Raw genomic sequence first — 18384 nt, 5'->3', positions numbered from 1 at the left:
GGTGATTTGGTGATGGGAAACCCGTGGGGATTACAATTGAGATGAAAAAAAAAATGTGCAAAATGATGTAAAAATAAACTTTTTAATAAAAAAAAAAAAAGTGTGGGCTATGGCTAGTGATACATAAACATACGCCACCAGTCACTGTTATCATAGGTTTCCCTCCTTTCCAAAAGTAGAACTTCACTTTTGAAGTTGCTATGACCTAGTAAGTTTGTTTGTTTGTTTGTTTAGTAATCAAATGGGCATGACTATTGCCATTCACTTATATGGAAGCAATTTTGAGTGTTCTTAGACCCCGCAAAATCACCTACCAAATCATACCAACTGGGATCATGCTACTTTCAGATAGTGGGGAAAATCCATATAAGAGAATTCTGGCCTGAAGGGATCATAGGTCTTGCTCATATAGAAGTTCTCATGTTCTCTGACTTATCCTGTGGCTCCCTTTGCTGGCTCTCTGTTGCAAAGGCTTAGCTGGGAACATACAGTCAGACCTTCTGCCATGTTCTCCCTGGAACCTTCCTCCCTCCCTACTTGAGGCTTTGAGCCAGTCAGCTGGCAAAGTTCACATTCTTCCGTGGGGCTTGGTGTCTTCATTCCCGTGCTTTGGCCTAAGTTAGCCACAGACTGGTTTGTCCCTTTCTTCTACTATACCTCACTTGTCTGAGTAGATCCATTTACTTAAAGCAGAAAAGTACAGGGCAGCCATCTAAACTTGAACTGAAGGCTGGGGTCCAAGAGGCTGCAGTGACTAAATTTCTGCAGAGATAGACATGAGAGTCCGAACCTGGGACTCCAGCTCTGCCCCTCTGATGGGGCTTCCGGGGCCCGCCTGCACAGGAGTCCTCCACGGGGAGGCGGAGTTGTTCAGAGGAGCCAGACTTCAGGAGCAGCTTGTCCCTCTGGCCCAGGTTCTGTAAGCAGCACTGGCTAGAAATGACAGAGCACCTCCCTCCAGCTTCTTCACATTTCTTTTAAGAGTTTTATGCATGCAGCAGTGGCCAAGCTTGTGAAGAAGCAAATAAAAAGGCTGGTGTCTTCTCTCTGTCCCCCACACTTCGCCACAGGACTAAGTGGAAGGAGCGAAGCAATCGTGGGCATGGCAGCCCTTTCCTAAGACCTGTCTCCCTCCTGTGGGACGGCAGCTGGAGGAAGCCCTCCCACCCCCCCCACCCCGGGGAGCAGCCATGTGTGCTCACAGACTGCCTCTCTCAGGGAGGTGGATGAGGGCCTGGGGGCGGTCATCTGTGCAGAACAGAACTGAGTCTTCTGGTCTGGTCAGTCATCCGCAGCTTGAGCCTGGGGGTCCCTTCCCACTCACACTGTGGGAGAATAGGGGAGCCCATTTCCATAGTTCTTCCTGCAGAAGGAGGGCAGCCAGAATTCAGCTTCCCCAACACTGATGCCATCATTTCTCCACAGCCCAGACTTAGCTCTGGGGTCAGACAGACAAACGTTTAACTCCTGGTTCTACTACTTATTTGCTCTGTGATGTCAGACACGTGCCTGAACCTCTGGGGGCTACAACTTAGTGACCAAAACACATAATCAGTGGAGTGGAAGTGTGCATTCAGAAAAACCTCTTCAAAATGAGTGTTGCCCCAGGACTGAGGTGCAGAATGCTGGTTGTCTTGTGTTGGCCACAAGGAAGTCCCAGCAGGAAGTCAGTCACATGACATGGCCTGGCCTTCCAAGCTCCCACATCCTGCAAGACAGGGAGCATCTCCTGTCTTAGAGTGAAGGGGGGCTGTGAGAGGCTCATCAACAGCAATGATGCTAGAGAAGCGTCACAGTCATTCCTTGGAAAAGACCTCCCCTCCTCTCTGGTTTTCACGCCATCTCTGCCCTCTAGGAGAACAGTTCTGTCAAGGAGGCAAGAGCATCAGGGGTAAAGCCCAAACCAATGTTTGGGGGGAAACTTTTGATCAAGGTATAGAGAGTGTTGGGTTTTCGACACTAATGTATTGCATTTCTATTGCACATTTAACGGATGATAGTATAGTGTAAACATAACTTCTGCGTGAACAGGGAAGCCAGAAAGTTCTAAGGATTTGCTTTTATAACATCTGACTTCCTGGGCAGCCTGGAACTGAGCCTGTGCAATCTCTGTGGCATGCCTGTGCACTCAGACAGAGGTGATGGGTTCTGGCAGTCCATCTTACTGGGAAGGGCAGGCTGGGTTCCCTTTTCTAAAAGGAAGGCTTTGGGGTGGATTCTGTCCTCTCTTCACAGGTAGCCTGTAAAGCTGGGGGTGGCCCCCACTGAGGGGGTGGTGGGCATCGCCAAGCCATGAGCAGATGTCTCCAAAACTGCCCATCTAACCATGGTACCGCGAGTGCTGGGTGGCCTGCCTCGCCTTCTCCAACCTGTTCTCCCCACTGCGGTGGGGATTGTACTTGACCCTCCAAGCTGCATGCTGGAGGGTCACGCAGTAAGACACCAATGCCAACACACTAATTCACAAAATCTGCTCCTCTGTCCTCAGAGTTTGCGGTCCCTCTCCTCTGGCGCCTCTCAGCAGTCAGCTTCCACATGAGGGCAAGGCCCAGTGGAAAAGACAGGGCCGAGGCTGATCCTGCAAAATCACACCCTCCATTGGCTGGAAGAAAATAAAATGCTCATTTGATCCACAGGTCTGCCCATTCTATGAGGTCATTCTACTTTTAGAAACTCAGAGAACATCGAATTAGCCAGAACTACCCTCCACCCTGTCCCCCAACTCCTCGTTGTTTTTGCCTGACCTTGACTTCAGCTACTTGACCAGGCTTTTGAGTATAAAACTGATGTCAGGCTGATTAGAGCCAAACCTACATCCCAGGCTGATCTGCATAAGACCAGATCAACCCTCCCCAAGTCTCTTTCGAAACACCTCGCGGTCTGTTTGGGAGTTACTGGCAACAGCAACCCAGAGAATTTTTACACCTCCCTGCAATAGTATATCTGTCCTTTCTGCAACCTAGCAGCAAACCCTCATATAATTAGCCAGCTTCTCATAAAACGTCAGTTGGGTCTGAGATTGCCCTCAGAGATACACTATGCAAATACCCAGTCAGTTTCACCGAGGAGAGAACAAGAAAAGCACAGGATTGGGAAGCCAAGATGGACCTGCTGCTTCTCACTGTAGGTTTCTGAGATGAGTGGTTGGCAGCGAGTGGCTTGAGTGATCTGAGCTTGCTTGCTCCCCATAATGACAATCACTAATGCCAGCCTCACTGGGCTCTCCTTCATGCCAGGGGGAAGAAACCGGTGAAGGAATACAAGACTTCTGAAATGAGAAAGAGCAGAGAGGCGAGAAGGGGCCCATCCAGAGTCACTGGGTGACAAGAGGTGATTTAGAGCCAGGGGTGTCCAATCAATCGTTACCATGTCCTCTTTGCAATCAGGCCCACACCGGGCAGATGCAGAAAAGACATGAGCATTCGCACATAGCAACTGCTAAGGCTCCTGGTGCACTAAGCTCTCCTCAAGCCCAGTTTCAGCTCGGAAACTTTTTAGAGTAAAATCGATCACGATCAGACAGCCCTTTCTGAATGATCTGGTGAAGCACCTGCTCACACACTCATCCCTTAGGGTCTGAAGCTCAGGGCATCAAGCAAAACAGCATGCAAGCTCATCCCCCACTCTCGTTCCACGCCTGTTCTCTCTCCTCTGAGCTCAATCCTCCCCCCAGACTTTCACTACTCCAGAAGCAGCACCTGCCATTCAAGATCATGATTACTGATTGACTGATGAATAACCTAGCAAGACAGAAGCTTCGCCATATCTACTATGCAAAATAAAGCTGAAGGTAGGTATCTTTTCTTCCCATTAGATTAGATAAAGGAAGCTGAGGCCTTCAGAGATGAGATGACCTGCCCAACATCACACAACCAAGAAACATGGGCAGAATTCAATTCAGGTCTTTTTAGGCCCAAGCCACGCCTGCCCTGAGTTGCCCTGAGTACCATTATTGCTGAAGGCCAGGTAGCATACCTGACGCGCCTGCCCCCCTGAAGCCAGGCCAGACTCTCAAAAATGCAAAACTCGCCAGACAGACAGCAATGCAAATGCTCGCACAGCCCAAAGTGGATCTGCCCTGACAGAGGCAACCCAGGTGGCCACTTGGCCATGGTATGTGCCCAGCCTGATAAGGAGGCAAATGCCTGATCCCTTGTGCAGCTAGGATATGGGTCAGGTTTCATGGCTGGGCTGTGGTGAAGCAGGAGCTGTATGTGGTCCATACCTGCCAGGGCTGACCTGTACTGATGCCCACAGCCTGCCGGGCACGCCGAGTCCAGTGATGTACCCCAAAGGGGCTTTCTGCTGCCCCGGAGCACTCCTAATGCCTCCCCAATGGGATGAGTCACAGCCCCAGAAGGCAGCAACCAAGAAACAAGCTCCAGCCTCTGCCCCTCCAAACCCTGACGCTCTCCTGACGCCTGAAGCTGGCACCAGCACTCCGTCATGCAGACTCTGGAGCCCTGTCTAGCAATTCCAGCATGTCATCTCGGCCGTCTCTGAGTCTCCATGCCCTTGCGTGAATAAAATGGTGGTGAGGGGCTATGCTAAGAATGGAGACATGTGGTCCTGCAGAGCTAGCGTACGGTAAGACATGAACGCGAGCACCTGGCTTCTCAGAGTTACCTCTTCCCCTGCATTTCAGTTCCTCTTACCACCTGCTTCATTCAACTTAGCATTTTCTTAAGCACCGATTCAGCTCATTTTGAGTCATGTGTCCCTCTTGTCTCTCCCAGGTTAACTTAGTACCAAGAAACAAGACCGACATTTCTTGTCTCCCCAGCAGCACCGAGCAGGAACACAAGGTGGCCTATCTGCTGCTACAGAGCGGGAGCTCCTACAATTGTCGATGAAGCATTAGACAGAGAGTTAAACATTCTTGTGAGGGTTTTAGAGACTGTGGCTGTGCAGGGTGATTTACATAATTGTGTATTTCTTTCTGGCAAAATGAAGCAGGTGCAGTCATTTCACTTTATAGGTAACCAAATGTTCAGGTAGTGCCCACCAAAGGGCCCCAAACACAGGATAAGAAGTGGGAAGAGTCAGGACTGGGATCCCCATCTGTTCAACTCTAGCACTCCCATTTTTAACCATCTTAACCCCAGTTACTGAGTCAGTATGTTTTCTCCTGTTAGACCACAGTGTCCCAGGAAAAAGGCCATAGGAAGTAAAGGAAAAGCAGACAAAGAAGAACCAAAACAAGGTAAGGTCAGGGTGTGGGTGTTTGAGGCATGGGGAGACCCCATTGATTGGCAGCTTCCTCTCTGCTCCAAGATTGACCCAACTAACACCCAAACTGCAGCCCCCACCCCCCTGCTCCTGCTAAACCCACACACCAAGAACCATGTGTCATACCCACAAGCAGGGGGAAAAAATTCCCTCCTCTTAGAGTTTTCTCCTTAAATATTTTCCTCCTTGGTGCCCCAGCCTAAAAGGACCCTAGGGTGGAAAAGACCCAAGTGATTTCTACAGGAAAGGTTAACCTGACTCTTCTGTGATCACCTTTATGGCCAAAACTACCATGAAAGTACTGGCTTTCCAGTGTTAACACCACAGGCCTGTTCTACTTCAAACCAAACCCATTTGTATGTTGGCCACAGGGCTTTGAAATTCAGAAATTCGTGTGTTATGACTCGAAAGCCAAAAAAAGTCAATCAGAGCCAGCCAGGAGATACAACCGAAACATGCAAGAATCTACCGGCCCACACTGGGCAGTTTGGGGTCCCCGCCCTACAGGAAGACTCCATCAAGTGTTGCTTCCCCTCTCCAGGTGGCTGCATGAAGAAGCTGGCCTGGCTTGGTCAGTCACTCTGAGTCCTAGCTTCAAGTATGAGCCAGCCCGGGATCCTGCAGTTTCTCCTTGATGCTTCTACACCAAGGAGGACAGACCAAGCAGATGGGCAGAGGAGGTACCCCAGGCCCAGTGTCTTCAACTGCAAGGGTGACTGCAAGGAGAGACATAGGGGCACCTGTCTCTAGGCTGAGCCCTTTGAAACAAGTGAGCACCTTTAACTGCACCAATCACATCAACAGAGAACAGTAAATATACCGCCATCTTGGAGATAAAGAAACTGAAGCTTAGAGGGGGGACGTGACTTGACCAGTGTCACCAAGTTAGTAAGGGGAGTCAGCGTTTGGACACAGAGGTCGCTTCATTGCCCTGGGTGGCTTCCCCTCAAAAGCCAACAGGCGCCAGCATGAGATATGCGGATGGGAGTATGGGGGTGGAGGAGGGCGGGATCACACACCGTGGCAGGTCAGATGCAATGATAACCGGAATGGAGGGTCAGGGTGGCCTCGGGGATCACCGTCTGACTGGTTCTGTGTCCTCGCAATGGTACTTGGCATCTGACAGCAGAGACAGGGCTGGATGCATGCCAAGGTGAAGGTCCAGGACAAAGACAGGCTCATAAAGGTCTCTGAATCACCCAGCCCCGATCTTTACAGGCCAGTCCTAAGTCCTGTTATCTCTCTCCAGGCTCCTGGCCTGTGGAAAGGTTGGCCCCAGTCTGGTTTCAAGACACGCAGCCATGCAAATACTGGCCCCATCCCCCCGCCCATCCACCCAGCAGCACAAACATACATGGGGCACATGCTGCCCTCATTAAAAATTCCTTCCTCAGCAGTGCTAAGGATCTGAGTCCAACAGTGGCAGTAGCCAGGCTTTCTGTGGCCTTGTGTCTCATTGTATCTGGAGAGCAGGGGAAGGGGAATTGGCAAATATTGAGTGTCTCCTCTGCCGGTCACCACACATTGACATGTCCATTTTTTAATCCTCCCAAGAAGTCAGCAAGGCACTAGCTACATGTCACAGAGGCCATTACTATAGCAGAGAAGGGCATTACTATAGCAGAGAAGGGAAAATTGCCTGGCTCCAAATTTGGTCCCTTTTACGCTCAAGTTACTTCAGTCCTCTGCGCCTCAACTCTTGAGTCCTTACACTACCCTGGACTCCCCTGTCCCCAGGCCCACCCAGATGCCTGGGGAGCTCCGGCTCACGTCTCTGCCATTTGCTGCCTGAGTGTGTAGCAGCAAATGTGTGATATTTGGGTCTAACCTCTGTTGTGTCATCCTCCCTGGATACATGGTGCTTTTCCCCCAACATGTGTGAAACAATTGTTTAAAAGCTATCGATACAGGCCCTCCCTGGTGGTGCAGTGGGTTAAAGCGCAGCACTAAAAAGCTAAAGCCACTTTAGCATGAGTTGGATCCCCAGCCCTGGGGGTCACCCACATGGTGGGCACCCCTCTTCTGGCCCACCCGCTGTTCCCCTCAGTAGTGTACATCGTCCATCTGCCTGTTCTGCTCCCCACTCTGTCTCTGGTGAACCCTCTCACCACCCCTGCACCGCTGGCTTGTACCCCAGTTCTGTATGCTTATAAATACATAAATCTTAAAAAAAAAAAAAAGCTATTGATGCATTTTGGAGAATCATTTGTCAGGGCTGATTAAACATGTTAATTTGTGATTCTATTACAAAGTTCCTCATCCTCTGCCTTAGAAAAATACACACATGCAGAAGGATCTATGTTCAAGGATCTTGGTTGCAACATCATGACAGCAGAAATTTGAGGATAACCAAATGACCAAAAGAAACTCTAGATAACATAAAATGGTAGGAGAAATCCTAGCAGCACAGGAATGAATGAATGAATGAACAAATGAACGAATGAGTGAATCTGCGTATGCTTCCATGGAGGGGGGCAAAGAAACAGCTCCAAGATGGCACTTCCAGCACGAGCCCGCGAGTCAGTGATGAAGGAGCAACCCTGGGGTTGCCTACGCATGCACACAGGTGTGTGGATACGTCAGAGACGGTCTGAAATGCTATTAGCCAAGCTAACGGTGATCACCCGCTGAACTGGGAAAGGGTCAGAAAGGAGGGACGCGGATCAAAGGAGATGGAAGCCTTACCTGAGCAATTTGAATTTTTTTGTAAGAATGATGTATCCATATTACTCATGGGATTATAGTAAGTTTGAAATAAAACTGTTTGAATTATTTACATAAGAGAAATGGCAGTGATAAGTAAGTATGCAGTACAGACTCAGACAGATCTTGGCTTCTGGTCTGGCCTGGCCCTCCAAAGCTGCGTGACCTGAAGTAACTTAAGCTATCTGGGCCTCTTTAGTTTCATCTATAAAATGAAGTCAACAATAACACTGAGAAGACAGAGTGAAGAATTATAATGAAGTACTTAACCCTGTGCCTAGGGCATAGGTGATCAATAATTAGGCAATTTTATTATTCCTGAAGACCTGTGAGGGACGGTTACTTATGCCAGGAGATGACAAAGGTCTGCAGGGAGCGAGCATGAGACATTTTATTACAACTCCAGGATTTTTGTCAGAGAAATATCCAAGCTTGTGCCCCACTATCACCTCCCTCCCTCACCCCTACTCCCCCCATACACATCTCAGGGGAGAAGAAATGGAAGGGCAAGTGATTTCCAAGAAGAAAGCTGGGTGAAAAAAACACATGATAGTACCTGTCTGTGGAGGTGAGATGGTAATAAAGCAGAGCCCAGAACCCAGAACTCTCCTCAGAGTCTCTGATGTCCTCTCCGTAACATGGTGGAGCCCTGGTTGGGAGGGCAGCTCACCCCAGAGACCAAATCCCTTGCCTGAGTTAGTTGGAAATGGAAGGGGCCAAGAGAAGAACTGAAAGGCAGCCGTCTTCCTCCCTTCCACTCAGTGGGCCCCACTGAGAACCAGTGGAGCAGGGAAGGTGGGGTTGCTCAGGGGGCTTTTCACAGAGTAAGCCTAGGCAGACACGGCACTGCTGTAGAAAGGCAGCGGTGTGAGGAGGACTCTACATCAGGCATAGTTGTCTGAATTCCTATGACTGGCTTTGGGAAAAATAACTGCACTCTGGCTGTAAAGAGCAGTAGAGATCAATCCTTCCCTGGGCGCTTAGCCACAGTCTGCAAACACAGGTCCTGAGTGGGGCCTTTACAACGCCGAATCCTGGTGTTCAGATTAAATATTGACAAGAGCGCTGCCTGCCTTATCTTGATTCAGCAGCAACCTGGTCCTTGAATAGCTGCATGGCATGGAACTTCACATACCCTGCATGCTCACCAGCCTTCTCCACAAATAAGCTATCCTAAGACACCTATGATCCAAATCCACCTATGACCCAAACCCATCCACCTCAGCAAAAATGAGTTTTCTGAATTGTTAAGCCCTAAAATAAAAGTCTCCTTCAATCACCCCAGGTGCTGGGGGTGAAGAGCAGAATGTCACCTGTGGGACTTAATAAATCACTCATTAACTTTCTACCAGCAGGTTACCTTGCAGGTGTGGGGAGGAGAGTGGGCACTGGAAGGAGGTGAGGGGCCAGGGCCGGCCCCTGGTGCCTTGAGGCTGCTGACCAAATCCAGGCCTTCTCAACCCAGAATCAGTGGGCCTGCTGGGTCTGAGGAAGTCTGAGTGCCAGACCTAAAGTGAAAAAACCAGTCTGAAGTGAGGTTTCAAAGGGCAAATCCTCAACCCCAGTTTGCAAAATTCTCCTTGTGACTGGACTCTTCAGAGGCTTCTGGACCACCAGGACCCAGAGCACCCAAGATCCCTGCTCAAGAAGACTGTCCTCCCCTCACCCTCTTAAAGGAGCAGGATTGGAATAAGATTGTCCCCCTGAGGTGGTCAGGACCTTCTATGCAGGGGCTTCTGATGACAGCAAGAAAGAGGCCAGTTACTTCAGCAGGGAGAGGCAATGAAGCTCTTGTAACCCCCAGAGTGGGGGCTCTGCTCTGCAGGATTGAGCTCAAGGTTTCTTCTCCCACAGATAAACAAGGGATTCTGATCAGAACACAGGGCTCAGAGTAGGGTTTTCTGATTTGCTCACTGTACCAAGACCCTTCTAGTAGAAGCTCCCATTCAGTGTCTTCCTACTCCCTCCCATCCCTCAACAAAAAGCACATCCTCTTGCAGTTTAACAGAAGTCAATGGGCTGCACATTATCTGGGGTGGGGGTGGGGAATCGGGGATCCCCCTGCAGGTGTTACCTGGCTACCCCTGATGGAGTTCCTGAGCTCAATGAACAGGACCACTTACCTCCAGCACATAGCAATGGTCTTCTATTGAGAGAACGACGTGTTAGTGTCTAACCCAGAGGTTTCGTAGCTATTAAATCCCTTCTAAAGAAGTCACTATGGAAATATAAAGTCGCATAGTATAGCTTGCTTAATCTTTATGGCCGTCCTCTGAGGACCCTTTCATAGATGGAGAAGCAGGCAGAGAGAGGCACCAAACAACCTGTCCTTGGTCACACACTACTAACTGCTACAAGCAGGATCTGAAACAAGCTCTGTCTACCTTCATAAGTGATGCTCTTGGTCAACTGCAGCATGGGCCTGCCGAGGTTCTAACAGGAGACAGACATTCACACCAAAGTCCTTATAGGAGCAGTGCTAGAACACAGTCAGCAGTATATAGGTATTTATTACGCAGTGAAAGTCTTCCAAGGGTCACAGGAAAATATGGTCTTGGACAGCCATGTGGCCCGGAAGAAGCCTACCAATGGAAGAGCAGAAAGCAGCTAGACTAAAGAACCCCAGCTCTCCCACACCTGTCAGAGTCCTGATCACCTGCTCACCCCCAGACATAGGAATTCCTGCCTGTCCCTTTGCTGTGCCTGAAGCCAGGAGCCTCCTCCAAGAGAATCCAGCAAAGAGCCGATTAGCACCCCAGAACCCTTAATGGCTAACACATCTGGATTCCTTTGCATTGGGATTGTGGGGCGCTGCGTCTTCCAGGAGATAAAGCTGCATTGTGCAAATGACTGCGAGGACCCTCCAGGACCCTCCGAAATGACCAAGCCACAGGGGAATTGACGAATTGCTTAGCCCTTTCCATTGAGCTATAGAACAAAATTGATAGGCTGGTCAACACAAAGACAACGTGAGGTGACAGAGCTGGTGTGACAGGTCCACTGTCGACCCAGCGGGTTTGTCCTTGCAAGGGGGCTGGAATCCAACCCTGCCTCCTACTTCTTGGAGAGGAAAGTATTTTCTTCAAGGGATCCTCTGGGCTCACCAGAAGCATGAGGATTTCTTTGCTGTCTCAGCATCAGGTACCATTAGTGAACAGAGGCTGGGGGTTCTCAGAGAAGGCAGCATCTGAACTAGGCACTGGGATGAGTCACAAGGAAAGAAAGGGCATGTCTAGGACTCAGGCAAGCAGGTCCACAGCATATTTAAGGAACAGCAAGTGACTGGAGTAAAGCAGACTAGGTGGCAAATGAAGGCAAAGTGTTTGTTGTTGTTGAAAACACCTAGAAAAATCAGTATATCAAAACTAGGCATACTAAATAAAACCAGTTCATGTCTATAAGTTATGAAAAAAATAAACAACAGAAAACAAAAACAATTGTCCATATTCCCTAGACAGATTCCCTTCCAGTGGACACTGGAGATTTAAAAGCAAAAGGCGAGGTCAGCACAAACACAAACTCATAATTGGTATTTGCATAGCTGAGCCCCTGGGTCCAGCTGGAGCAGCCAAACCTCAGGAGGAAGGACAGCTTAGCCACCTGGGGCTTAGACTGCCAGGTGAGAAATGAGGAAGGGTTCCTTCAGGGAAAGTCAGTTCCCCTTGTGAGTGGCAGCTTGAGACATCAGCTTCTCTTGTGGCTGATCTAGAAGGAGTCCTGGGATCGCAGGACAGGCAGCCAACCAGAGATCATCTTACCCACCCCACCCCTTCCAGGCCACACTGTGCTACATACAACATAATGCAGACAAAGAACTGATGTTCGTCAAATGTAGATTGTGATTATGATGTCCAGAGACTAGAGCCCCCTTGATACTCAGAGGTCTTGATGAAGCTATTCAACCTAAGATGAAATATCTCACCATTTCACAATCAAAATGTTTTTCTTTAGAGTCAACTTGGGTCCCTAGAAGGGAAATTAGAAGCTTCCAACTCTTTATATGATAGAGAATCAGCCACCTTCTTCACATGTTTCCTATATTTGCCCTCACTTATCACTTGGCAAGCTGTATGGATACCCCTAATTCTCCTTACTCAAGCTGTGAAGAAAAGCACATTCTAGTGGCTAAAAGCAAAGCACTGGATAAGGCAGAAGCTTAACCATGGTGCTTTTGGGAAAGTCATTGAATTCCCATGGGCTCAATTTCATCTCTGTGAAATGGAGATGTCATTTTCTGATAAGACTGCAGTGAAGATCAAGAAGAGCGTAGAAGCTAAATCTCTTCAAAATAATTCACTAAGTAAACAAAAAATGGTTTTTATACTATTATTTCATTGACAAGGGAACACCAAGACCACTGAACAAACAGTAAGCATAAGAAGGCTAAAGACACTCTAGTAACATCAAAGTAGTCTTCAAAATAAACAGTATGAAGAGAGATAGAGACAGATGTTTCATAATAAAAGGTTCTAATTATAAATGTGTATATACCTAATAATAGATTCAAAAGACATAAATCCAAAGTCAATAAGATTAAATGGAAAAATAAACTTAGTCATGGAGATTTTAATACCCTTCTTCAGTAATTGATAAGAAAAACTAAGCAAACAATCAGTAAATACATAGAAGAACTGAATAACACTCTCAACCATTTGAACCTAATTAACATTTATAAAACAGTACATCTAACAATTACAGAACTTTCATGTTTCCTCTAAGAGAACACAGGATGTTCACCTAGAAAGAGCCATATCACTTCATAAAACAAGCCTAAAAACGTTGAAAAAACTGAAACCTATGGCATCTTAATGGACTTAAAATTGCAAGCCAATAATATAGCTGGAAAGTGCCAAAATATTTGAAATTTAAATGAAACACATCTGAATAACCCATGGGCCAAAAAAGAAGCCATAAGGAAATTAGAAAAGATTCCAAATTAAATGATAATGAAATGGCAATATTTCCAAAATCTGTGGCATGCAGCTAAGGTGGTGTTAAAGAGAAATTTATAGATTTAAATATGTATATTAGGGGAAAAAAGATGCATCAAAAGAAAAACCAATGACCTTAGGAGGTATCTTTAAAATATGGATCAAATAATTAAAAAATAATAAATGTAGATAGATAGACAGATAGATCAAATTGGTTCTAAGCAGGAGAACCAGGATATATTGGTGAGCTCTCCAACGTCACATCGAGTGGGACCACACCTAGATGAAAGCCAGGGCTGGTGCTAAGCATTCTACAATGCATAGAGCGGTTCTGCAAAGCGAAGAATTGTCCAGTCAAGAAGGCCAACAGTGCCAAGGTTGAGAAACCCTAATTAAAGATGTGCCCAACAACAGTCCCACAAAGACAATTGCAGGCCAGATAATTTCACTGGTCAATCATAGCCAACATTTCAGGGGAAAATAGCACCAATCTTAACAAACTGTTACAGAAAATGGAAAGAAACAATTTCCCAATTCAATTAGTGACATTTTCATAACCTGATATTAAAATCTAAAAAAGACATTACATAAAAAGAAAATAACAGACCCATAGATTTTATGGACACAGATTTAAAAAAAAATTACCAAAATAAATTACATAGTGACCCGATTTAACCCAGAAATATAATGTTAATTTGAATAAAAGCAAAAACTATTAATATAGATTCTGTTTAAAAAAAAGAAGAAGAAAAATTCAATGGATTAAAAAATCATATGTTAGCAAATGAGGAAAGAGTATTTCACAATCTGCTAAAGGACAACCATACCAAAACTTTCAAGTAATATCATTCATAATGGTGTCATATTGAATATGTTCTAACATTGCGACAAGGTTATAATTTAGTAATTTTGTTTTTACCCAAGAGAAAAATTAAACACATACACACAGAGAGAGAGAGAGAAAACCAACTTGTAACAAGAATGTTCTTATCCACAACATTCATAATAGTCAAAAAGCTGGAAACAGCCCAGTTGTCAATCAACAGGAAAATGTTGGACAAATTGTGGCGTATTTATGTGATAGAATACTACTCAGCAATAAAAAGTAACAAACTACTACATATGCAATAATATAGATGAATATAAAAAAAGCACTATGGGCCCTCCCTGGTGGCGCAGCGGGTTAAAAGCACAGCACTGAGAATCTAAGGCCGCTTCCACATGAGTTCTATTCCCGCCTGCCCTGGAGGTGACCACATGGCGTGGCAGACCTCTCCTGACCTGCCCGCTGCTCCCCTCAGCAGTGTACTTCGTCGATCTGCCTGTTCTGCTCCCCGCTCTGTCTCTGGTGAATCCTCTCACCTTCCGCATCTCTGGCCTGTGACCCAGCTCTATATGTATGAATAAGTAAATAAATCTTTAAAAAAAAGCACTATGCTATGTGGAAGAGTTATACTGGAGAGCACACACTGCATCATTTTATTCATACTAATTCTACAAGCAACACTAATCCATGGCAAAAAAAATAAATAAATAAAATTGGTGGTTGCCTTTTAGGGATTGGAAGCAGAAGTTGGCTAAGAAGGGTATGAGGCAACTTGGGGGTTGATGATAATGTCAGGTTTCTTAACAGAGATTTAAGTTACAAAGGTATACTCATTGAATTTATGTTTAACTTATGCAAATTTGACCTTGATAAAAAACAAGAACCCCAATCTAATAACAGTTTAATTCATGTACCCTAAACTATTTAGAGATGCATATACTGATGTCTGCAGCTTACTTTGAAATGTGTCTGCAATATATAAAACAGATGAATGGAAAAACTGAGAGAAGTTAGATAAATTTAACAAATTTGTGATAAACAAGAGATAAGTGTTAATTATAGAATATAAGTGGGGAGTATATGGGTGTTCGCTCTATAATTTCTTAATCTTCCCTGCATGTTTGAAAATTTCCATAATGAGATGCTAGGTAGGGGGAAAAAACCACCAGTGATATGAAACACCAAAATGTCCCCAGGTACCCGAGGAGACAACCATGAGGACAGCAGCCTCTTGAGGTCACGCTAGCCATATGACAGGTGCCATTTTAGTTCCCCAACACATGATTTTCTGAGAAGTCCAGTTTATTCCACTGAACCTTTGCAGAAAAACTGCAGGGCTTTCCTAGAGGCTGTGAGTACATGTTGATTTTAGTAATGTTGATTTTAGTAATGATGGTTACCTGGATGACAAATTTCTGACATCTATGTGTTGATGCTTCCAAAATCTGGAACCCCAAGTAACTGCACTCCTGAGATTCACTAGGTGGGGGCTTCTGGCTAGAGTGGATGAAGATAGCTCTTCATCCAGTGCAGTGTCTATGACAAGGTAGGCAATAAATACTTGCTTGATGGCATGATATGAGCTGCTTTCTGTGAAGCCCTTTTAAAACAAAATAGAAGGTGCCCTTTCTGGTGGTGCCATGGGTTAAAGCACAGCACTATGAAACGATCCGTGGCCAGGGAGTGACCCCATGGCACAGCAGTCCTCTCCTGACCAGCCCACTGCTCCCCTCAGCAGTGTATTTCAACGTGCCTATTCTGCTCCCCACTCTGTGTCTGGTGAATCCTCTCAACCCCTGCGCTTCTAACCTGTATCCCAGTTGTGTGCATAAATAAATAAATCTTTAAAAAAGTGGAAGTCATTCAGGAATGCTGTTGGCTACATGACAAAATGATTACTGCACAAACACCGAGGGTGCTCAGTTGAACGCCTGCAAAACCAACCACTTACTGAAGTGTGAACTTGAACAAGTTACATTACCGCTTTGAGTCAGTTTCTTCCTTCTATACATGGGGATTAAAATGGTGCCTTCTTTATTTGCTTCTTGTGAAGATTAAATGAGATAGTGCCAACCGCTTTGTTAGTAAAGGTCAGACACAAAACACCTGTGTTAATATCTGCCTCTCTACTTATCTCACTGGACTGTAACCTTCCATCTGCCCCTCTAACTGCATTTCCTATAATGAGAACTACACCTGACCCTGCTGTGTATTCCCTGGGTAGCACAGACCCAGCGCATGGTGCTATCGATTGCACAGGATACATGAAGCCAAGGCCTCCAGTCTCATTTAGCAGAAGTTAATGAAACCTCCCTTAGGGCCCTGCCCTCCAAATCCTCTAGATTGCTCAGGTCCTCTAAGTCACTACAGACACCAAAATCCTTGTCTCTGAAATAGGTAGAATTCTTTTCATATATATATATACATCATTCTTAATTTTGTACATTTGAGGTACATATACACAATGGACTATTACTCAGCAATCAAAAAATTAAATCTGCCATTTGCAGCAACATGGAAATAGGAAAAATTCTAAGATAACAAGTAAAGGCATTAGTCACAGCTTAGTTATATCTTATCATTGAGATAAGTAGATTTCTCAGTCCTATCTGGTTCATTGTTTAAAGTTTAGTTTGGCTTGAATGTCATAAAGCCCTCTGCCTTGGGAGGTCCCTGAGTTGACCACAAGCCAAGGTTTAAATGGGGGATTCTATTTCTGTGGTCTCCATTCCCTTTTCAGCTGGCCTAACCTGCTCCATATTTGAATATGTCAATCCATTACTGAAGTTTAAAAGGTGTGACAAGGGGGAGAAGGCTTTGACCTCCTATTTCCTTTATGTTTCATTCTTGCTTTTGTTTGTAGGAACCATGAAGGTATTTAAAATTACATGAGCTGCCATCTCTCAGTTGAGGGGATCCACTCAAGAGCCTGCCTAGACTGATGTCTAAGACCACTGGGCTTCACTGTCTAATAAAGAGATTACACAGTATGATAACCGGACCCAGCATGACAGGAAAACAATTCTAATTAAACAGAACAGCATCAGTTCAATGGACCACACACAAGTGGCATCAGAAATCTCTTTTCAGCATTCAGGCCTGACAGCAATCCCAAGGTTTGAATAGTATTCTGTTACATAAAAACACCTGGAGCAGGAAAGGTGAGCGGAGTTTCTCCCCTTTGGCTGCATGTTGGAATCACCTGAAGGACTTTAACATCTCCTGATGCCTGGCCCACATTTAGCAATTCTGTTCTCATTGGTCTAAGTTTAATTCTGGATACTGATTTTTAAAACTCCAAAGTCAATTTAATGTGCCAACACAGTTGAGCACCACGGTTAACGCTGCCCATCTCACTGAGCTGGATGGCTGCAGTCAGTCATGACTTGGTGGAACATGTTTTTCCCAGAGGAGTGATACTGTGTTGCTTTAGTATCAAGATGGATAGTAGAACCTTTAGGGAATACTTGATTTTAGTTTAGTTGTTTTTTCTTTTTAAGATATATTTATTTATGCAAAGAACTGTGGTATAAGCCAGAGGTGAGGGGATGAAAGGACTCACCAGAGAAAAAGTGGGGAGCAGAATAGGCAGACTGACTGAAATACACTGCTGGGGGAGCAGCAGGCAGGTCAGGAGAGGACTGCTGTGCCAGGTGGATAGTTTGCTGGCTGTGGACTAAACTCGTGCTGCAGTGGCTGCCCATAGCTTCATAATGCTGAGCTCCAACCTTTTGCGCCACCAGGGAGGGCCCTTGATTTTAGTTTTAAGGGAGCATTAATGATCACATAGCCATGTGATTGCCCCTCTTACCTCAAATAAGAAATGCCAGGGGCATGCCCTAGACCTAGTGCTGACTTAGAACATCATGGCAGGGTTCTTCAGGTCAAAGTCCACTTCCTCATGGGCCCCCCATAATAAGAATCACTAATTATATGGAGGCTAAATACTACAAAGAGGGGCTTCCCTGGTGGCATAGGGGTTAGTCTCAGGGCTATCACTCTGAGTGTGTGTGCCAAGGCCTGAGTTTGATCCCTAGTCAGGGAGCTGACCCACATGACACAGCAGACATTTCCTGTCTCACCCACTGCTCCCCTCAGCAGCGTATTTCAGGAGATCTGCCTGTCTTACTCCACACTCTGTCTCTGGTGAATACTTTTAGCCCTCCTGCACTTCTGGCCTACACCCCAGTTCTTGTATGCATACATAAATAAATAAATAAATAGATAGATAGATAGATAGATAGATAGATAGATAGATAGATAGATAGATAGATAAATAAATAAATAAATAAATAAATAAATAAATAAATAAATAAATAAATAAAAGCCCTCATATCAAACTGGCTGATATTTTTGGTTGGTATGTTGGTTGCCCAAAATATGCTACCAGCACATATTCTTTTAATACTAAATAAAATTTGTGTTTAGTGGGGGCCCCTCACGGTAAAAACATGTAACTGATGCTGTTAGAAACTTATGCAATGGGAGAACACTTAGAAAGTGGGTATTTAGTGGATGTTTAAGAATGTTTCCATTGTTATTTGATATTTTTGCTAACAACAATGTAGATGTTTGTGTCACCTATAAATACTCATTTCCTGCACTCTTTTTAGAGAACCAGATATTCATAACTTGTTTGAGTAAGGAGTTTGACTGGTTTTGCTCAAGGTGTTAAACCTGTAAAGAGACAATGCT

Source organism: Condylura cristata, unplaced genomic scaffold, assembly GCF_000260355.1.
Source record: "Condylura cristata isolate star-nosed mole 26May11 unplaced genomic scaffold, ConCri1.0 scaffold00025, whole genome shotgun sequence".
NCBI classification, from domain to species: Eukaryota; Metazoa; Chordata; class Mammalia; order Eulipotyphla; family Talpidae; genus Condylura; species Condylura cristata.
The sequence above is the reverse complement of the archived record's forward strand: the minus strand, read 5'-3'. Positions refer to the sequence as shown.